Source organism: Sciurus vulgaris (assembly GCF_902686455.1).
Source record: "Sciurus vulgaris genome assembly, chromosome: X".
NCBI lineage: Eukaryota > Metazoa > Chordata > Mammalia > Rodentia > Sciuridae > Sciurus > Sciurus vulgaris.
The window spans coordinates 61276083-61295436 of record NC_136471.1 but is presented as its reverse complement, the minus strand read 5'-3'; the positions used below and the strand labels follow the sequence as shown (position 1 = coordinate 61295436).

At 34.7% G+C, this 19354-nt stretch overlaps 1 pseudogene across 1 annotated transcript; it reads right to left on the bottom strand.

Moving 5' to 3' along the window:
• Window positions 1-4338: 4338 nt before the first annotated feature.
• Window positions 4339-5123, bottom strand: LOC306651355 (putative global transcription activator SNF2L2; annotated as a pseudogene). The gene is made up of 2 exons: window positions 4913-5123; window positions 4339-4857 (listed from the first exon to the last, which is right to left on the bottom strand). The product of its transcript is annotated as a putative global transcription activator SNF2L2 (transcript).
• Window positions 5124-19354: the final 14231 nt, after the last annotated feature.

Sequence of the window (19354 nt, the reverse complement as noted above, 5' to 3'; positions counted from 1 at the left end):
TTAATCCTGGGCTTTTCACTGTTGGTAGACTTTTGATGGTGCCTTCAATTTCATTGCTTGAAATTGATCTGTTTAAATTTTCTATGTTTGGTTCAATTTGTGTAGGTCATATTCTCTAGAAGTTTGTGGATTTCTTTGTGATTATCTATATTATTAGAATAAATTTTTAAAAATATTTTCTGATTATCTTCTGTGTTTTGGATGATGTGATAATTTCTTTTCATCACAGATTTTTTTAAATTTGAATTTGTTTCTCTCTTTCTTTTGGTTAGAATGGCTAATTGTTTATCAATTTTATTGACTTCTCCAAGAACTTCCTTTTGTGTTTCATTGATTTTTTGAATTGTTTTTTTTAATTGTATTGATTTTGGCTCTGATTTTATTTATTTCATGTTTTCTATTGCTTTTAGTGTTGACTTTTTCTTCTTTTTCAGGGTCTTGAACCACAATGTTGGTTTAGTTATTTGGCCGATTTCTGGTTTTTTATGAATGAGCTCAGTGATATGCTTTTCCTCTTTGAATTTCCTGTATTGTGTCCTAGATATTTTGATATATTGTGTAGCTATTCTCATTTATCTCTTGGTGTTTTTTTGTTTTTTGTTTTTTAATTTTGTCCCTGATTTTTCTGCTATCTTTGATTTTTCAGTAGTGTATTATTTGGCCTCCAGGCTTTAGGGTAGTTTTTTTTTTTTTTTATATTGTTTATTTCTAATTTCATTCCATAATGACCAATTGAAAATTCTTGAAATGAAGCAATCAATAAACCCAATTAATAACTCAATGGAAAGCATCACCAACAGACTTGACCCCTTGGAAGACAGAGTTTCAGGCAATAAAGACAAAGTATATAGTCAGGAAAATAAAGTTGACCATGGAGAATAGATGTTAATAGTATATGAGTAGAATGTTGGAGAAATATGGGATAACATGAAAGACCAAATTTAAGAATTATTGGGATAGATGAAGGCTCAAAAATATAAACCAAAGTAATGTACAACCTATTCAACTTAATAATATCAGATACTTTCCCAAACCTTAAGAATGAAATGGAAAATCAAATACAGGAGGCTTACAGTACTCCAACTGTACAAAATTACAACTGATTGTCATCAAATCTCATCATTATGAAAATGAACAACATACAAAACAATGATAGAAATTTAAAGTCTGCTTGAGCAAAACACCAGGACATCCACTTTTACATCCTGGTAGTAATTTACTATAGAGATATGAAGTTTTGGAGAAATCCTTTTTCATATATCTTCATTTCTATGCTGAAATTTACACATTTTGGGAAATGGATTTCTCTTTCACTTTTATGTCAGAGCCTTCTTTGGGAATAGACTTCTATTAATGATGTGTCACTACACAATTAATTATCGTGTAGTGTAGAATTTCATTTAAAGTGATCTTAGTAGTGAACATCAATTTGAGGCTTCTCTATCCCCTTCAATTTGGAATTTCTACCAAGAATCAAATAGGACTAGGTGTAAATGGAGTAAGTTGCAATTTTTTTTAACTGGACTGTGGTATAACTAAGCAGCAAAGCCCTATCCAATATGATTAAGTACCTGGCTTGATTCCCTTCTCTGGTCAGAGGAAATAAAACAAAAAATAGTAATGAACACAACATAAAAACAAACTAGATATAGAAATATAGTTATAATACATTACTTCCAAAACCAATAACAATAGGAGACAAAGAGGGTGAAAATAATGTAAGCAAAAAGTGAAAAATTAATAAAAGTTAAATTTAAAAGGGGCATAAATGAGACAGAGAAGAATGAAAAACAAAATCCTCAAAAATAAAAGATACAGAAAAGAAAAAATCATTTAGAAATAAATATAATATATTTTATACTATGCAAAGGAAAAAAGCAAAAGGGAAAAGGGAAACATTTCAAAAAGTCCTCCTGGACAAGGTCTTTAAAAAAGTACAGCTTCTTTCCAGCCCTCTGCATTATGGAATCTTTCAGTTGTGGGGTCATGGATTGCAGTTTAGACCTGCTATAATTCCTCTCATCTCCCGTCAAACATGTTGGTGCTGTGCATAGGTTGAATGCTGTCTTATATATTCTGCTGGACCTGTTAAGGACATGTTGTCCATTATAGGGTTATGTTCCTTACAGAAGCTTTTTTCTATGCACCCAGAACCACCATTAGACCTATCGAGTTTTGTTGGTATGTGGGGCAAGCTGCATCTACTCACTCCAGAGGCCTTCAATCTGTGTATGAGGGGAATGAATAATTTCCAAGCTATGGTGCATCTCTGAATGCCTCAGACAGGCTGATAAATACTATACTGGAGCTGAGGGGTATGTTTCTTCTGGAATTAATCCATCATCAGCCTTGGCATTGGCACTGTAAGAATTGGTGCCCATGCTGAACCACACACAAATGTTCATGTTCAACAAAGAGTGTGAGTCAACTGAACATTGTGCCGTCCATAACCAATGCTCCCTGGTGGTTAAGATTTTCAGTGAATTTGTACTAGACCCTCCCCATGTCTAAACTGTCTCTTGTGAGTGTGTCCTACCCAATCACTGAGGTGGTGTGCCCCCAGAGAACCCAAGTTGTGAACGAGCCATGTTTTCTCATCCCAAAAGTAATTTGTTCTTCACAAGGGAGACATCCTCTACATGGTTCCTGGTTATAGCACTCTGAGAGATGGTGACTGATGGATTTCTAAACTAAAGTTTACTTGTTATGCAGAAGGAGTAAATTTCAGTTCAATGCTTGGGAAGAACTGTGAGCTTCTCCTGTGACTGACTGCCAGTATGTTATCATTGCTTTTGCCTTAATTTTTCTTGCTTATCTTGTGTTTTCCATGTTGAATTTCTCTTTGTCTTCCAAGGAGTTGGGATTGGATTTGCAGATTGCTTTGTAATTTTTCTCTGAGTTGTGTTCACTTTCCATAATTTTTATTTTTCCTGTTATATCTTTCTTGATTCCTAGAGCTCTTCCTTTCTTTATCTCCTTTGAATATACTTTCCCCTTTGTTTCCATGATTCTTCTTACTTATGGAATTGGGCAAAGGATACTTCTATTTTGCATTTTATCTTTTGGCTTCTATTCTATATTTTCCAACAGGAGAATTTAGTCTATATTCAAGGTAATTACTGATGCATAAGGAATTACTACTGCTATATTAGTCATGTTATTATTTATTTACAGGTTTTGTTTTTGATTTTGTTTTTTTTTTGATAGGATTTGCTCCTTTTTCCTTGTCTTTCTTTATTATTTTCTATAGTGGTATGATTTGATTATTTTCTCTTCTGCTTTTGTGTATCTACCATAGGTATTTGTTTTGTGGTTACTATGAGGCTTACATAGAACATTATGTTGTTATAACATGTTATTTTAAGGTGATAATTTTGATCTCATCTAAAAACTTTACATTTTGTTCTCTTCCAAATCCACTTTACATTTTTGATGTTACAATTTACATACTTTCATATTTTGTTATCTCTTTTTTGTTGTTGTTGAGTTAAATTATCTCTTTATTAGGAAAGCACCAACACCACATTCTTTAAAATTATTGAAATATTATTTGCCTCAGGCTTATGACTTATAACCAAAGACATTGTGCAAAGAAAGCAAAGATTAAGTACACTTCAGGGAGAAGAAGACAATACACATTGGTAACAAAGGAGATCAGGCTGAAAAATAAGCCAGGCAGTACATCATATAGATTGCAATATTCAATAGCATTTTTCAAAACTTTTTGAACTAAGATAAAAAAAATAAGCAATGTTTAGAGTAGAAATCTTATACAATTCAAAAAGCATTTGTTTTTCAAATCATAGAGCATAAATTGGAAAAATGTATATGCACGTGAAATCTAACTATTGTACATTTATCACCTATTAAAGTTGCTTATGTATACCACAGTGTTAAAAAAAAATACCAAACAAACCAAAACCTGGAAAATTGCCTGATGAAAAATAAAATAACCACTGGCTTTTAATGGCTCCTTCTAGTTATCAGGGCAACGAAAGACAAAAATCTCATCTTAACAGGTGATAAAACCAGGCACAAACTGTTACCAAATTAGACTCACCTATAGAAATATTATATCCATCCACATATTTTCCATCAAAAGTTTGTTTTTATCTCTGAATTTTGAGGCCCATTTGGTCACAATATGTTACACAATATTTGCGTGAGTTTTTACACCATGATGTATGTTTGCTGGGCACTATCCTAAAGCTAGTTTATAGATGATGATGGAACCATAGAAACAACCCAGAACCCAAATGACAAGGAACTCATTGGGTAGAAATGAGGGAGAGAGGAAAGGAAAGTGCTCAGTTCCACCATGGAAAAAGGGACATAGGATCACTCCTTGTCAGTCCCACTTGCTTCTAACTGCTCATTTTCATCCTCCTCTTAGTGGCTATGAAAATTGCTCGCTACAGGTTTGGCTTTTCCTGGATTTGGCCATTTCTTGCCTTCCTTTGTCCAGGTCTTTTTCATCTTTTTTATTGAACATGATTTTCACCTTAACAGACTTGGCCTTGGGGCTCAGATTCTTCCTCCTCTTCCTCTTCCTCCTCCTCATTGCTTTCCTCCTCACTCTCTACCTCTTTGGCAATTTTCTGCCAAGTACTCTTAAACACTGACTGTAAGATGATGGAACCCTCGTAGATCTGGGATCCCTGAAAGTTGAACGTCTGAGCATTGTGACAGAGAAGCATGACATCTTTCTCCAGGTCTCCCAGGCTCCAGTACATATGATCACAAATTCTTTCCTTTATTTTTTTGAAATCCACTGGCTTCCTAATTAATTCATAGTATTCTGGTAACTCTTTCCTGGAAGGTAACTGAGTGAAGACTTCACTGAGTTGTGGCCCTAAACTGTTTCCTTCTATTTCCAACTGAGAATCGCTGGGCACCTTCTCCATGTTTACACCTATCTTTGTCGTTTATCACAGTATGGATGATGCTGTTCATCTCCTTTGTCAGTTTGGCAGGGTTTGGTGATAGTTTCTCAGCTGGAGGGTGGACTCTTCTCTTCGTAGCTTTTTCAAATCTTCCTTTGCTGGATCTTTTTCCACATTTCTTCATCTTTTTCTCTTCTTAAGCTGTACTTCCTCTTCCATTTCTTCCAAATTTCCTTCTTCAATGGCCTGCAAATGTGTGCTTTAAACCAAAGCCAGCAGCACTACACATGCCTGCAATGTCCTTCTCTTTTGTTATCTCTTAACAATTTATTTTAGTTATAGTTATTCTTAATGGTTTTATCTTTTAACCTTCATTTGAGATATTTATATTCATTGAACACAATCACCACAGTATTAGAACATTCTGAATCTGACTATATATTTATCTCCCGATGAGGGTTTTTTGTTGTCGTTGTTGTTGTTCATTTTCATTTTTTTACTTCCAGCTTTCTATGTTATTGTAGTCCTACTATTTTGACTCAAATAACTTTCTTTAGAATTTAACCTAAGGCAAGTATAATGGTTATAAACTCCTTCATCTTTTATTAGTGTGAGTATATAAGTCAATTTTTGTTGCTCTAATAATATACCACAGACTCTATAAATTGTAAATAATAAAAATGTATTTATTACATTTCAGGAAACTGGAAATTCCAAGATTAAGTTGCTGGAAGATTTGATGTATGGTGAGGTCTGCTTTCTGTTCTTCAGGATGGTGTCTTGTCCTTGCATGTTTGCCTGTAAATAGGCAGAAAATGAGTGGACTTGCTAGTTTTCCCAATCCAATCCACCTGTTAAGGGAATTAATTTCTTCATAAGAGTGGGACTCTGATGACCTAAACAGCTCTTAAAAGTCCCACCACTTATCACCTAGGAATTTAAATACAAATTTCAAAGGGACATAATTGTCAAAACCATGAATTTCTGCCCCTGACATCCAAAAATTCATGTCCATCTCATGTGTAGTACTTATTAATCCCATACCAATAGGCCAAATGTCTTATGTTATTCCATCATCAAATTTAAGTCCAAAATCTCTTCTAAGTATCATTTCCATCAGTTATGAGTGATACTCAAGGTATGACTTATTCTGAAGAAAATTTTTCTATCATCTCTGAGGGTGTGCAATCAAAGAAAAAAGTATGTACTTTCTGAATGCAATGCTAAGAAAGGCATAGGATATTCATTTCCAATCCAAAAGAGAGAAACTAGATAGAAGTTGGACCACCAAGCCTCTTAGCAGGCCTGGATCCAAGTCTTTGATTGATGTAACTTATTCAGCAGCTCTGAGGTTGGAGTTAGATGCTTGTGACACAGCCAGTTTGGTATTAAATGTTTGGTGATTGTAAATGTCTGGGTTGCAAATAGTACTCTTTGCATAATTGCATTGAACATTGCCCTACTGGGCACAATTAGAATTGGCACTATTTCTGGAACTCTGCTGGGTGTTGTCCTATGAGAGAATCTCTGTAGTGGCCCTGAACCAAATTTTCCACAGGACGTTGCTATATTGTGTAATCTCTTTGGTGGCTTTGCCCCTATATAATTTCTCTGTCTGGGTCCCAAGAGAATGAGAGGCGTGCATTGAAATCTAAGTGATGGTAACCATGCCATCAGATGTCACACTCTGTGTGCCAGCACAGTTGAAATTGTGTCAACACTGTTGAGGTTTGCCACTATTTTTTTTCAGAATAGCATATCAGACTTCAACTGGATTCACTTGAGTCACAGCTGGAGTGGAAAAGGAGCACTCTGAGGAAATGTATGGAACAGAAATTCAAGGCAGCACTATAGAGTAAGCTCCTATTTCCAATAGGTGGTTTTCGCCTCTCACTTCAAATTTCTGTGCCCACAATGCCCTGGAACTCTGGGTCTGTAAATGCAGTGGAAGCCTTAAAGATCTGTACAAAGGTTTGAGGAGCATTCTTTCATTGCTTTTGCAAGTAGAATCCTGTTTTACACTTATACTAGCTTCTTTATCAAGTGTTCGCTTGGCCATATCCTTGATATACTGTCCTGAACACTTTGTTCTTTACAACTTGGTCAGGTTGAAAGTTTGCTGAATCTTTTAATTCTGCTTTAATTTTGATTATAATTATAACTTTTATTATAATTATGTATTTAATTTATCTCTCTTTTCTCACTTTTTAATATAAGCAGTGAAGAGAAGCCATGTAGCTCCTTCACCATTTTGTGTGGAGATTTCTTACCCCAAATACACTAGTTTATTACCCTTTATTTTGGTCCTACACAAAACACTAAGATATGGGCATGATTCAACCAACTATTTTGCCACTTAATAACAAGGATGCCCTTTCCAACAGTTTCTAATTCCTTCTTCAAAATTTCTAATATTTCATTAGAATGGCCATTACTATACATACTTCTTCTAGTATTCCAATTATGAACATTTAAGTAATCTCTAGAAAGATTCAAGCTTTTCTTACAGCTTTTGTCTTATTGCCCTCATAAGAATCGCCTTTTACTTTTGTAGCAAAATTGTCTTTTGTAACATTTACTTTAAGACCCTTGTGAGTCTCTATCCATTGCCCAATTCCAAAACTGCTTCCAGTTTCATGGATTTGTTTTGACAGCATTCTATTTCTGATACCAATTTTTGTGTTAGTCCATGCTTCTGGCTACATCAAAAATACCATGGACTGGTTAATTTAAAAACATAGAAATTTATTCTTATTCAAGTTTTAGGGCTTGAAAAGTACAAGACAAAGATGCTGATAAGTTTAGTGTCTGGAGAGAGCTAATCTCTCTGCTTACAATTGTACTTTGTTGCATTGTCACATGGCAGAAGGGGGAAAGGTAAAAGGGGACTAGCTAGTTTGCTTAATTCCTTTTATAAGGGCACTAATTACTTTGCAGGGACAGATACATTAGAAACAAACCACAAGGATATCCTTATCTATTTTATTACTGAAAGACTTTTTTTTTTTCCAATTATAGTACTCTTGGTTAGCAGTTTTGTTTCTTTGAACACTTCAAATATATCATCACACTCTTTCCTCTTTTGCAGGATTTCTACTGATAATTCTGCTGATAGATTTATGGAGATTCCTTTGAGAATGTTGAATCTCTAATCTCTAGCTATCAAGATTATCTATTTTTCTATAACTCAGTAATTTGTTTTAAATGTACATTGGTTTGTTTTTGTGTGTGTGTGTGCTGAACTTGCTTAGGGTTTTTGACTTATACAAATACAGATATAAAATATCCATTCCAAAATTTTAGGAAGTTTCCAGATAGTATTTCTTCACACAAGCTTTCAGGTTATTTATCTCTTCTTATTTTTAATCTACCATTATTTATATTTTCATGCACTCAGTGATATACCAGCAATCCTTCATGATTTCTTCACTGTTATTAATTTTTATTTCCCTATTATGCTAATTATTTTTTCTGTACAATTGAGTTTGCTGCTGAGAATCTGTATTGAATCTCTCAGTTAAGAAATTTTATTCTTCAACTCCTGGATATTCATTTGTTTATTTTTTATGATTTATATTTCCTCACAAAACATCATTTTGTTAATAGATTATTCATAATTCCATTTAACTATCTATGTTTTCTTATATTTTGTGTTAGTCAGTTTTCTGTCAGTGATATAAAATACCTGAGATAAACAACTTAAAAGGAGGAAATTTTATTTTGGCTCATGGTTTCATAATTTTAGTAAATAGCTCTATTGTTTTTAGTCTGTAGCATCTAAGAAAATCATGATATGTAGCATACACTGGAGTCAAGTTACTCACTTCATTATGGTCAGGATGTAGAAACAGAGACAAAAGAGTTGGGGTCTGATACACTCTTCAAAGACATTTTCCTAAGACCTAATTTCTTCCAAATAGGTTACACTTCCTATTTTCTACCACCTCCCAATAGCATCACCCTAGGGTAACAAATAAGTTTCTGTGAGATGTTCCAAATCCAAACTGCAGAATTCTACACTAGGCACCCAATGGCTTATAACCATCTCAAAAACCAAATTACATTTTGTCCATCTTCACTAGTTCTCATCAACTTCAAATTTCTAGTGTTACTCAAATATCCAAGTCCGAAGTCTCTTCTGAGATTCAAGTCAAATTATAAGCTGTTAGTCCCTGTTAAAAATAAGTTAGTGTTGGGGATATAGCTCAGTTGGTAGAGTGCTTGTCTCATAAGCACAAGGCCCTGGGTTCAAATCCCCAGCACCAAAAGAAAAAATATATATATATATACTCCAAAGTTAAAATGATAGAATAGGTGCTGAATATATATTCCAATTCCCAAAGGAAGGAATAGGAAAGCAGCAAGGAATAATTGTGCCACAAAATGACTAAAATACAGCAGAGAAAAATACTAATCCTTTAACTACATGTTCAACATCCAAGGCACATGGTGGCATGATGTGAACTATAAAGGGCATGCACAGTCTTGCCTCTATGGCCTTAGTGGCTGTCCTTATATGACTACTCACTTTATCAGGATTCGCTCACTGCATACAACTTCTGTCAGCAGGCATTTCACATTCCTGGAATTTCTAACTTAACTATGGTCCACACTGCAGATTTGGCTTCATTCTCTGGGCTTCCTACATTACCCTGTAGGACACTGCTCAAAGGAACTCTGGCCTGCCACATGCTGCACAGTCTTATAGAATTTCCTCTGGAATTTTGATGGAAGCTTCCATGACCATATAACTCTTATGTTTCAAAGGCTTACAAAACCAGCCTCTTGTGGATAACCTCAGGGTCTACCTCTGTCTTCGACCATGGCTGCAGTGGTTCTGATGTGTCCTAATGACTGAAGATGGGAAAACATGACAGAGAAACAGTTAGCTAGTGAGTTCGGTGGAAACAGAGTGCCAAGAGTCCCTATTCTCAAACAAAAGTCTTTAAGACTGTGATGGGTGGGATCTTTCAAATTCCTGAGATATCTTAAAGGAATCTTTCCCATTGTCCCAGCGCAACATATTTGACATCTCTACATGGTGTTACTACCTTGAGAAAACACACCCCACTTGGCCAACTCCAGATGTATTCCTTTCATGGCCAAACTACAAGTTTTTCAAATATATCTAGTCTGATTTTGGCTCCCAATTTTCACTCCAAATCTGGCTAAAAGCAGGTAACTGTACCCATAAACTGTTTGAATGTTGTGTTGTGTTGAAATTCCCTCTGCCACATTTAAACTCATCTTCACACAAAATCTCAGGAAATAAAGAAAATGTAGACAAAGACAAGTTCTTTGCCAAGATGTAACCAATGGATTGTTTTCCAGTTCCTGGTGTAGTCCTCATTTCCATCTAAAACCTCATCAGCACAGGCTTTACTGTCGCATTCTTATCAGCATATGGTCTTCTGAGATTCCACCAGAATTTTTAATAAAGTTCTAGTTATAACATTCACAGCTTTTTCTAACCTGTACCTCCAAACTTTTTCAATATCTTCCTGCAAACAAATTCCAATGTAATGTGAACCACATTTTCAGTTATATTCTTAGCAATGACCCTACTTCTCAGTACCAAATTTCTATGTTAATTAGACATATGTTGTTGGGAAAAATATCCTACAAAGAGGAAAGGTTTATTATATTTTCTCACAATTTCAGAGGTTTCAGTCAATAGTTATTGGTGAAGCTGAAAAATCACAATAGGGACTGCATGGTGGAACAAATCTATTCACCTCATGACCACTGAGAAGTAGAAGCAGAAAATTAATAGATTTCTGTATCTTTAGAGTCAGCTGCTGAAGCTTTATTGGTTTTATTGGGTGAGCCCATGTTTGCCTAATTCTTTGTTACTAACATAGTGTTGTTTTGTTGAATAAGCATTTAAAAGAATAAATATTTATCTTCCAATACAGAATGCCTGGTTTCAACAGGTCGTGGTAGGTCAGTTCAGTTCTCAGATTGATGGAGTAACCTATGGGATATAGGTCAAATAAGGCTAAAGTCAGATCATTTGACTATTGCTTAGTCTGAAACAGGATCAGTGACTGTCATGCTTGTTATCAGGGGTTCCAGTAGGCACCGGTCTGGTTCCTAGGTGGATTAGACTATCACCAAGACCTTGGGTGATATGTCTAGCTTTGGGATGAGCACCCACTTCAGAATTTGTAGCCTCTGAGACTGTTACTATATACATGGATGAATGTAGCTTTAAATCCCTGGCAAGCCCCTCTCTAAATTAATGGGTATTTCCCTGGGCTGGAATTGTTCAGGTAAGCATAGTTTGAAACCCATTTCAGGGATATTTAATTATTTTCTCTGAGAACTATTTCAACTGGACTGATTATGTGGGCCTGGACAGGTATACCTCCCTACATGTCTTTAGTCTAGCAAAGATGCTTTTAATCTGAAGCTGAGAGGAACTAGGGATGAGATTTCAGTTTGTTTCAGAATTGATGTTGGCAAGCCTTTCCTGGTTGCACAGATGAGTAACTCTTCTACCAGTCCCCTGTGGTGAGAATTTCTATGAGGGATGGATTTGAGATTCAAGGATCTTTAAGTATTTGCTGTGGGACTAAAGTCAGCAGGTCTCTCATAGAGAATATGATAGCTGTATATTTCTTTCTATATATCTGTGTACAAGAGGACAGATCTCAGATCATAGTTGAGAAAGGTTGGAGCAGATTTAGATGATCACTTGAGGGCTTAAAACTGAAACTGACATTAATGGAGCTATCTTCTGAGTCACTAGTGTGCTATATCTTTCCCAAGATCCCAGGAAAATGGTTTTGGTTTTAGAATCAAGGACAAATTGAGTTGTGGTCAAGCACACTGGCAAACAAAGTTATTTCTGGGTCATGTTAGGTGGGTCCTGACACATGGCTAGTGATCTGTCCCCTAAAAATAACCTTCCTGGACTTTGCATTCTATTAGGGTATTACAACCTCCCACCTGAATTGCAAGGAGTCCACAAAGGCATTGTGACTGGATAGCTACAAAATAATTGTTGCTATAGGAAGATATATAAATGGGTGCCCACTTATTCCACCAGTCTGGTAATATAGTTCTTTCTTTATTATTTTCCTGATCTCTTCTGAAGATGAAATGTTTCATTTTTATAAGGTTCAAATTACCATTTATTTTAAATTTCACATGACTTTGATAACAATATCCAAAAATCTTCTTTGAAATAGAAACTCAAATATTCTCCTATCCTTATTTTTTCTAAATATGTTATTGTTTATCCCTATAATGTAGCTTTATTATACATTTTCACTTAATTTTTATGTATGAAGATAAATTTTATCCATTTCATATGTGGATGTATAATTGTCCAGCACTATTTGTTGGACAGACTAGTTTTCCCAGTGCATTACCCTGAAAATCTAGTCATAACTCATTCAATAAAAAAGAATTCAGTTTTAAGTATTCAACTCATTTTTTTTTTTCGGTGCTGGGGATCAAACCCAGGGCCTTGTGCTTGCAAGGCAAGCACTCTACTGACTGAGCTATCTCCCCAGCCCTTGTTTTTTGATTTATATATCTATCTCCTATTCCAGTATAAGAGTGTCTTGACTACTCTATTTTTGCAATGAGTTTTGAAAACACAAATTATCAGATCTTCAAATTAATCTTCTTTTTTAAGACTCTTGTGGCTCTTTTGGGTCCACAGAATGAAGAAGAATAATATTATGACATTTGCAAATAAATGGATGGAATTGGAGAATATCATGCTAAGTGAAATAAGACAATTCCAAAAAACCAAAGGCCAGACGTTTTCCCTGATAAGTGGAGAATGATATATAATGGCGGTGGGGGTATGGGGAGTGAGAGAAGAATGGGGGACTTTAGATTATAAAGAAGGAAAAGAGAGGGAGGGGGTTATGAAAAATGGTGGAATGAGACAGATGTCACTACCCTATGTACATGTATAATTACACAAATGGTATGAATCTACATTGTGTACAACCAAAGGAATGAAATGATGTGACCTCCGGCGGGAAGTGCCTTTCCAGGCTAGCTTCTCGGAGCAGACCACCCAGTGAGAGCCTTTCCACATAGAGCCAGCCACAAGTCCCCAAGCCAGTGGTGACCTCCGGCTGGCAAGCAGCCTCTGGGACCAGGGCAAGGCAGCCACAGACCTCTCCAGGCGGACCTACCCCCTGCCCCCCTGGCAGCAGGTTTTTTCCACGGGGCGATCCAAGATGGTGGACTAGAGGGTGACTGCATCTCCAGTCTCTCCAGAACCCAGGATTCAAGAAGGGGAGGCATTGAGAGACTCCAACTAAAATAGAGCCTTGGGGTGAGTCTCCCCCACCGGGTGAAGCACTGCCCAGGCGACAGGCCCTGATTTGGGTGGCTTATTAGAGTAGGGTAGGGCAGCTAGAGTCTTCCCCAGGTGGCCCTAAGCACTCCGGCGGTGGGCTTCTCCCACAGGGCCAGATTCTCCAGCATCTCGGAGCAGGCCCCCCAGTGAGAGCCTTTCTGCACAGAAACAAGCTTCAAGTCCCTGAAACAGGGCGGCGAATTCCTGCCCGCAGGTTGCATCAGGGACCAGGACAGGGCAGCCAGGGACTTCCCCAAGCAGCCCGCAGCCCGGCCCCCTCAGGTGGAAAGCACCTTTCCAGGCTAGCTTCTCGGAGCAGACCCCCCAGTGAGAGCCTTTCCACACAGAGCCAGCTCCAAGTCCTGGAAACAGTAGAGGACTAGGGGCAACTTTCCTTGGAAGCACTGCATTGTCAAGTTACTCCAAGACTTCAGGCTACTGAAGGCAGGAAGGTGATACACTGGAAATCTACAGGGACAATATAAGCTAATAGAGGAAATCTGCAAAAACACAGAGTCCCACTGACATCTGACCAATATGAGAAAACAAGGGAAGAAAATGTCCCAAACAAACCTAGATACTATATCAATAAAACCCAATGACAGCACAGCAGAAGAAATGTCAGAAAGGGAGTTCAGAATACACATAATTAAAACAATCAGGGAAGCAAACGAGGAGATGAAAGAGCAAATGCAGGCATTGAAGAGGAGATGAAAGAGCAAATGCAGGCACTAAATGATCACACCAATCAACAGTTAAAAGAGCAAATACGGGAAGCAAGAGATCATTTCAATAAAGAGTTAGAGATATTGAAAAAAAACAAATAGAAATCGTTGAAATGAAGGAAACAATAAACCAAGTTAAAAACTCCATAGAAAGCATAACCAATAGGATAGAACACCTGGAAGACAGAACCTCAGATATTGAAGAGAAAATATTTAACCTTGAAAACAAAGTTGACCGAACAGAGAAGATGGTAAGAAATCATGAACAGAATCTACAAGAATTATGGGATATCATGAAAAGGCCAAATTTAAGAATTATTGGGATTGAGGAAGGCTTAGAGAAACAAGCCAAAGGAATGAACAATCTATTCAATGAAATAATATCAGAAAATTTCCCAAATCTGAAGAATGAAATGGAAAACCAAGTACAAGAGACTTATAGGACTCCAAATATACAAAATTACAACAGACCCACACCAAGGCACATTATTATGAAAATACCTAACATACAAAATAAAGACGGAATTTTAAAGGCTGTGAGAGAAAAGAATCAAATTACATTCAGGGGGAAACCAATAAGAATACCAGCAGATTTTTCAATCCAGACTCTAAAAGCTAGAAGGGCCTGGAACAACATTTACCAAGCCCTGAAAGAAAATGGATGCCAACCAAGAATCTTATACCCAGCAAAACTTACTTTCAGATTTGATGATGAAATAAGATCCTTACATGATAAACAAAAGCTAAAGGAATTTACAAAAAGGAAACCAGCATTACAGAACATTCTCAGCAAAATATTCCATAAGGAAGAGATGAAAAACAATGATGCAAATCAGCAACGGGAGGAACTAGCCTAAAGGAATAGCCAAATAAAGGAGAAACCAAATCATGTCAAAAAACAAAAATGAGTCAAATGACTGGGAATACAAATCATATCACAATAATAACCCTGAATGTTAATGGCCTGAACTCATCAATCAAAAGACATAGACTGACAGAATGGATTAAAAAGAAAAATCGAACAATTTGCTGCCTGCAAGAGACTCATCTCATAGAAAGAGATACCCATAGACTAAAGGTGAAAGGATGGGAAAAAACATACCATGCACACGGACACAGCAAAAAAGCTGTACAAGCAGTCAACAGATATATGAAAAAATGTTCAACATCTCTACTAATAAGAGAAATGCAAATCAAAACCACCCTAAGATTTCATCTCACCCCAACTAGAATTTCGATTATCAAGAACACAAGCAACAATATGTGTTGGCGAGAATGTGGGGAAAAAGGTACACTCATTCATTGCTGATGGGGTTGCAAATTAGTGCAGCCACTCTGGAAAGCAGTATGGAGGTTCCTCAGAAAGCTTGGAATGGAACCACAATTTAACCCAGCTATCCCACTCCTTGGCCTATACCCAAAGGAGTTAAAATCAGCATACTACAGAGATACAGCCACATCAATGTTCATAGCTGCTCAATTCACTATAGCCAGATTATGGAACCAAACTAGATGCCCTTCAGTTGATGAATGGATAAAGAAACTGTGGCATATATATATAATGGAATATTACTCCGCCATGAAGAATGATAAAATTATGGCATTTGCAGGCAAATGGATGAAAGTGGAGGATATCATGCTAAGTGAGATAAGCCAATCTCAAAAAAACTAAAGGACGAATGATCTTGCTGATAAGCAGATGAGGACATATAAGGGGGAGTAGGAGGGGTTAGCAATAGGGTTAGGGTTAGGTTTAGGGTTAGGGATAAGGAGGATGGTAAGAATGATGGAAGGAAGGACTGTATATATTGAAAAGAGGGGTGGGGGGTTTGGGGGGAAGGGAAAAAATAACAGAATGCATCAAACAAGATTGCCCTATGTAAATTTATGATTTTTAATTAAAATAAATAAATATTTAAAAAATCCATCAACTAAAATAATTTTTAAATCAAGCAATAATAAATAAAATTTAAGATGAAATTGAATATTTGAAATATAAAAAAAATTTTCAAAATTGGCAAGGATTTTGATAAGAGTTACAATGACTCTCTATATCTATTATGTAATGATTGCAATCATAACAATACTTCGCCACTGAGGTAATAAACAAAAATGTCTTACATTAATTGTGTCATCTTTAATTAATGTTTAAAGCATTTTTTTAATTTTCAACTCTCATACATGTTTTGCTAATTACTAATAATTTTACTCTTATTGATACTGTTGAAAATGACATTATTTCATAATTTTTATTTTGGATTGTTCATTGAATAAAAATACTAGTGAAGACTGGGGTCCTAATTAGAATAAGACATGTTCTGTACTTGTATAATTTTAGCAAAATTGACTGTGTCATGTTTAGCTAAAAAGAACCAAAAGAAAAAAAAAAGAATATGGAATGACTTCTACGCTTAGGTTATGAAAAAAATACTAGTGATTTTTGTATATTGAGCATTTATTCCAAAATATTTCCATACACATTTTTAAGTTTTGGTAGGTTTTTTAAAAAATGTTTCTATTAGAACATCATAGTTTTACAGAAATTTGTAGTTCACTTTGAGATATTCATGAACTCTTTTAACAGAATTTGCACCACTTCAATACTGAGTACTACCACCTTCTTTTCCTTCCTCACTCCCCTGATCCCCTACTTTACTGTACTGCTATTCTTCCTATTAATTAATTTTATTGGTGCTTTACCATTATACATAAAAGTGGAATTCATTGTGATATGTTCATACATGCTCATAGTAGTAGGTATTTTAAAATTTAATTTGTATTATTTTCTATATATATAAATATATCTCATCTAGAAACAATTCTTTTTTCATTTCCAATATAGAGGTTGTAAAATTTATTTTCTTTGCTAAATGCCCTAGCTATAACATCTTTGCTGGTGTAGTGAGAAGTACAACCTTGTATTGATCATGATTTTAGGGAAAAGTGCACAATTTTTCAACAGTAAGTATAAAGATAACTATGGGTTTTACATAGATATTGTTAATTTGGCTGAGATATTTCACCTCAATACAGATTTTGTCAAGAGTTCTTAATTATGAATTAATGTTTAATTGTATCATGTGTTTTCTTCTTATAGTCATGCATCCCTCTGGTACTTTATTGTGTTAATGTAGCATATTACACATAAATTGACAAATTTAATTGTATATGGTGTATAATTTTTAAAATTATATTTTTAGATTTGGTTTGATCATATTTACCTTAGAATTTTTACACCTATATTCATAAGAAATATTGTTGGACAATTTTCTTTCCTAATGATATATCATTGTCTGGTTTTGGTATCAGGCCTTATAGAATGAATGTAAAATATTTCTTTCTCTTCTATTTTCTTGTAAATATTTAGGATTCTTGCTGATTTAATAAAATTTTGGTAGAATTAACCAGTGAAATTACCTGATCCAAAGCTATTATTTATATGAAATTTTAACTTTACTAGCATTGCAACATTATTAACAATCATAAAGATATGAAATCAAATTCTATGTCCTTTATAGGTGAGTGGATTATTTAAATGTGAAATATATACAGAATGGAATACTATTAAGTCATATAAAATAATATAATCCTGCCATTTGCAAAAACATGGATGATCTTAGAGGATATTTTGTTAAGTGAAATAAATAAATAACAGAGGGATAAATACCTGATAATCTCATTCACGTGGAGTCTTAAAAAGCTGAATTCAGAGAAATAGACAGAAGAATAATGATTACTAAACCTGGAGAAAATAGGGAGAATGATGGGGAGAGGTCATTCATTGAGTAAAATGTTTTTTTTTTAGGTAGGAGGAAAAGGTTCTCATGTTCTATTCTATAGTAAGGTACCTATACTTAAGAAGTATGTATAGTATAATTTAAAATAACAAGAAGAGTTTTTTTAATGTTCTTGCCATAACTAAGTAAATGATAAAAGTATTTTAGGTGGTGTACAAGCTAATTGTACAGTGAGTATATTATTAAAATATAGTACTATGTACTGTAATTGTGTAGTTATTCTGATTCAATCAAATTTCTCATGGTACCTAATACACATGTACAAATATGTGATAATCAATTACTTAAAAAGGTAAATTAAAAAGCAAGAAAATATCAGGAAGAACATTAGTATTAAAATAACTATTATTATGAGCCTGTTTAGATTCTCTATTTTTTCTTGTGATAGTTTTAGCAGTTTATGTCTTTGGGAGAAACTGCCTACTACGTTTAAGCTATCTAATTTTCTGTCACAAAGTTTTATACATTTTTTCTTATGATTTTTAAAATATATTGATCAAGTCAATTAGAGTTATCCCTCTTTCATTCTGGATTTAACTAATATGAATTATTTTTCCTTGTTCCTGGTAAATCCAGCAAAATTATCAACTTTCTTGATCTTTTCAACAAGTTTTTTTGATTTGTTTTGTTTTTAGATATACATGACAGTAGAGTATATTTTGACACATATACATGAGTATGACTTAATTCTAATTAGGATTCTATTCTTATGGCTGTACATGATGTTGAGATTCACTGTGATATATTTACATGAACATAGGAAAGTTATATCCAATTCATTTTACCATTTTCCTACTCCTTTCCCCACACCATCCTTTCATTCCCCTTTGTCTAATCCACTGAACTTCTATTTTTCCCTCCTCCCTTATTGTTAATATTTGTTTCATTTATTTCTGTTGCTTTTATTATTTATTGCATTAATTTATAGTCTGATATTTATTATTTACTCTATTTTGCTTCCTTTTCATAAATTCCATTATCCAAAAAGAAAAATGTATATATAGAGAGAAAAATGCCAAAAAAATCAATATAATGCCAATCTGAAAAGTTAAAGTTCTTCCATCATAGACAAATTTATTTCAGAAGGAAAAGTCAAAAATTTTAAATAGATTAGAAATATTAACAGCTTAGACAGAATAGTATTAATATACAAAATACACAAAAAGAAATATAAATATCACTTTTTTACATGAAAAGATAACATTTTTCAAAAGAAGGCAAATTAAAGTAAAACTAATTTAGATTATCATTTATCATTCAAAGATCAATTTACAAAATTCAAAGTTTTGATGACAATCTTTTTCAGTGCTCAAATATTCCTGTGTGAATACTGAGAAACAAAACCCCTAGATTAAGGAATTTGGCAGTTTCACCATATTACTTGTCTACCCTTTGCTTCAATATTCCCACTTCTAGGAATCTACTCCAAAAAGTGTTTAGTAAAGTAGGAAAACTTTTATGGACAAAACAATTTGATACTGTGATAATGAAGTCTTGAAATATCTTAATTGTTCAATAATAGAATCATCTAGTACACCACAATAAAACAACATAATGTAGAAAAATTCAGCCTTAGAAGAAATGAAAAATTCAGACAAAATATATTTCTCTGATTTAATATCG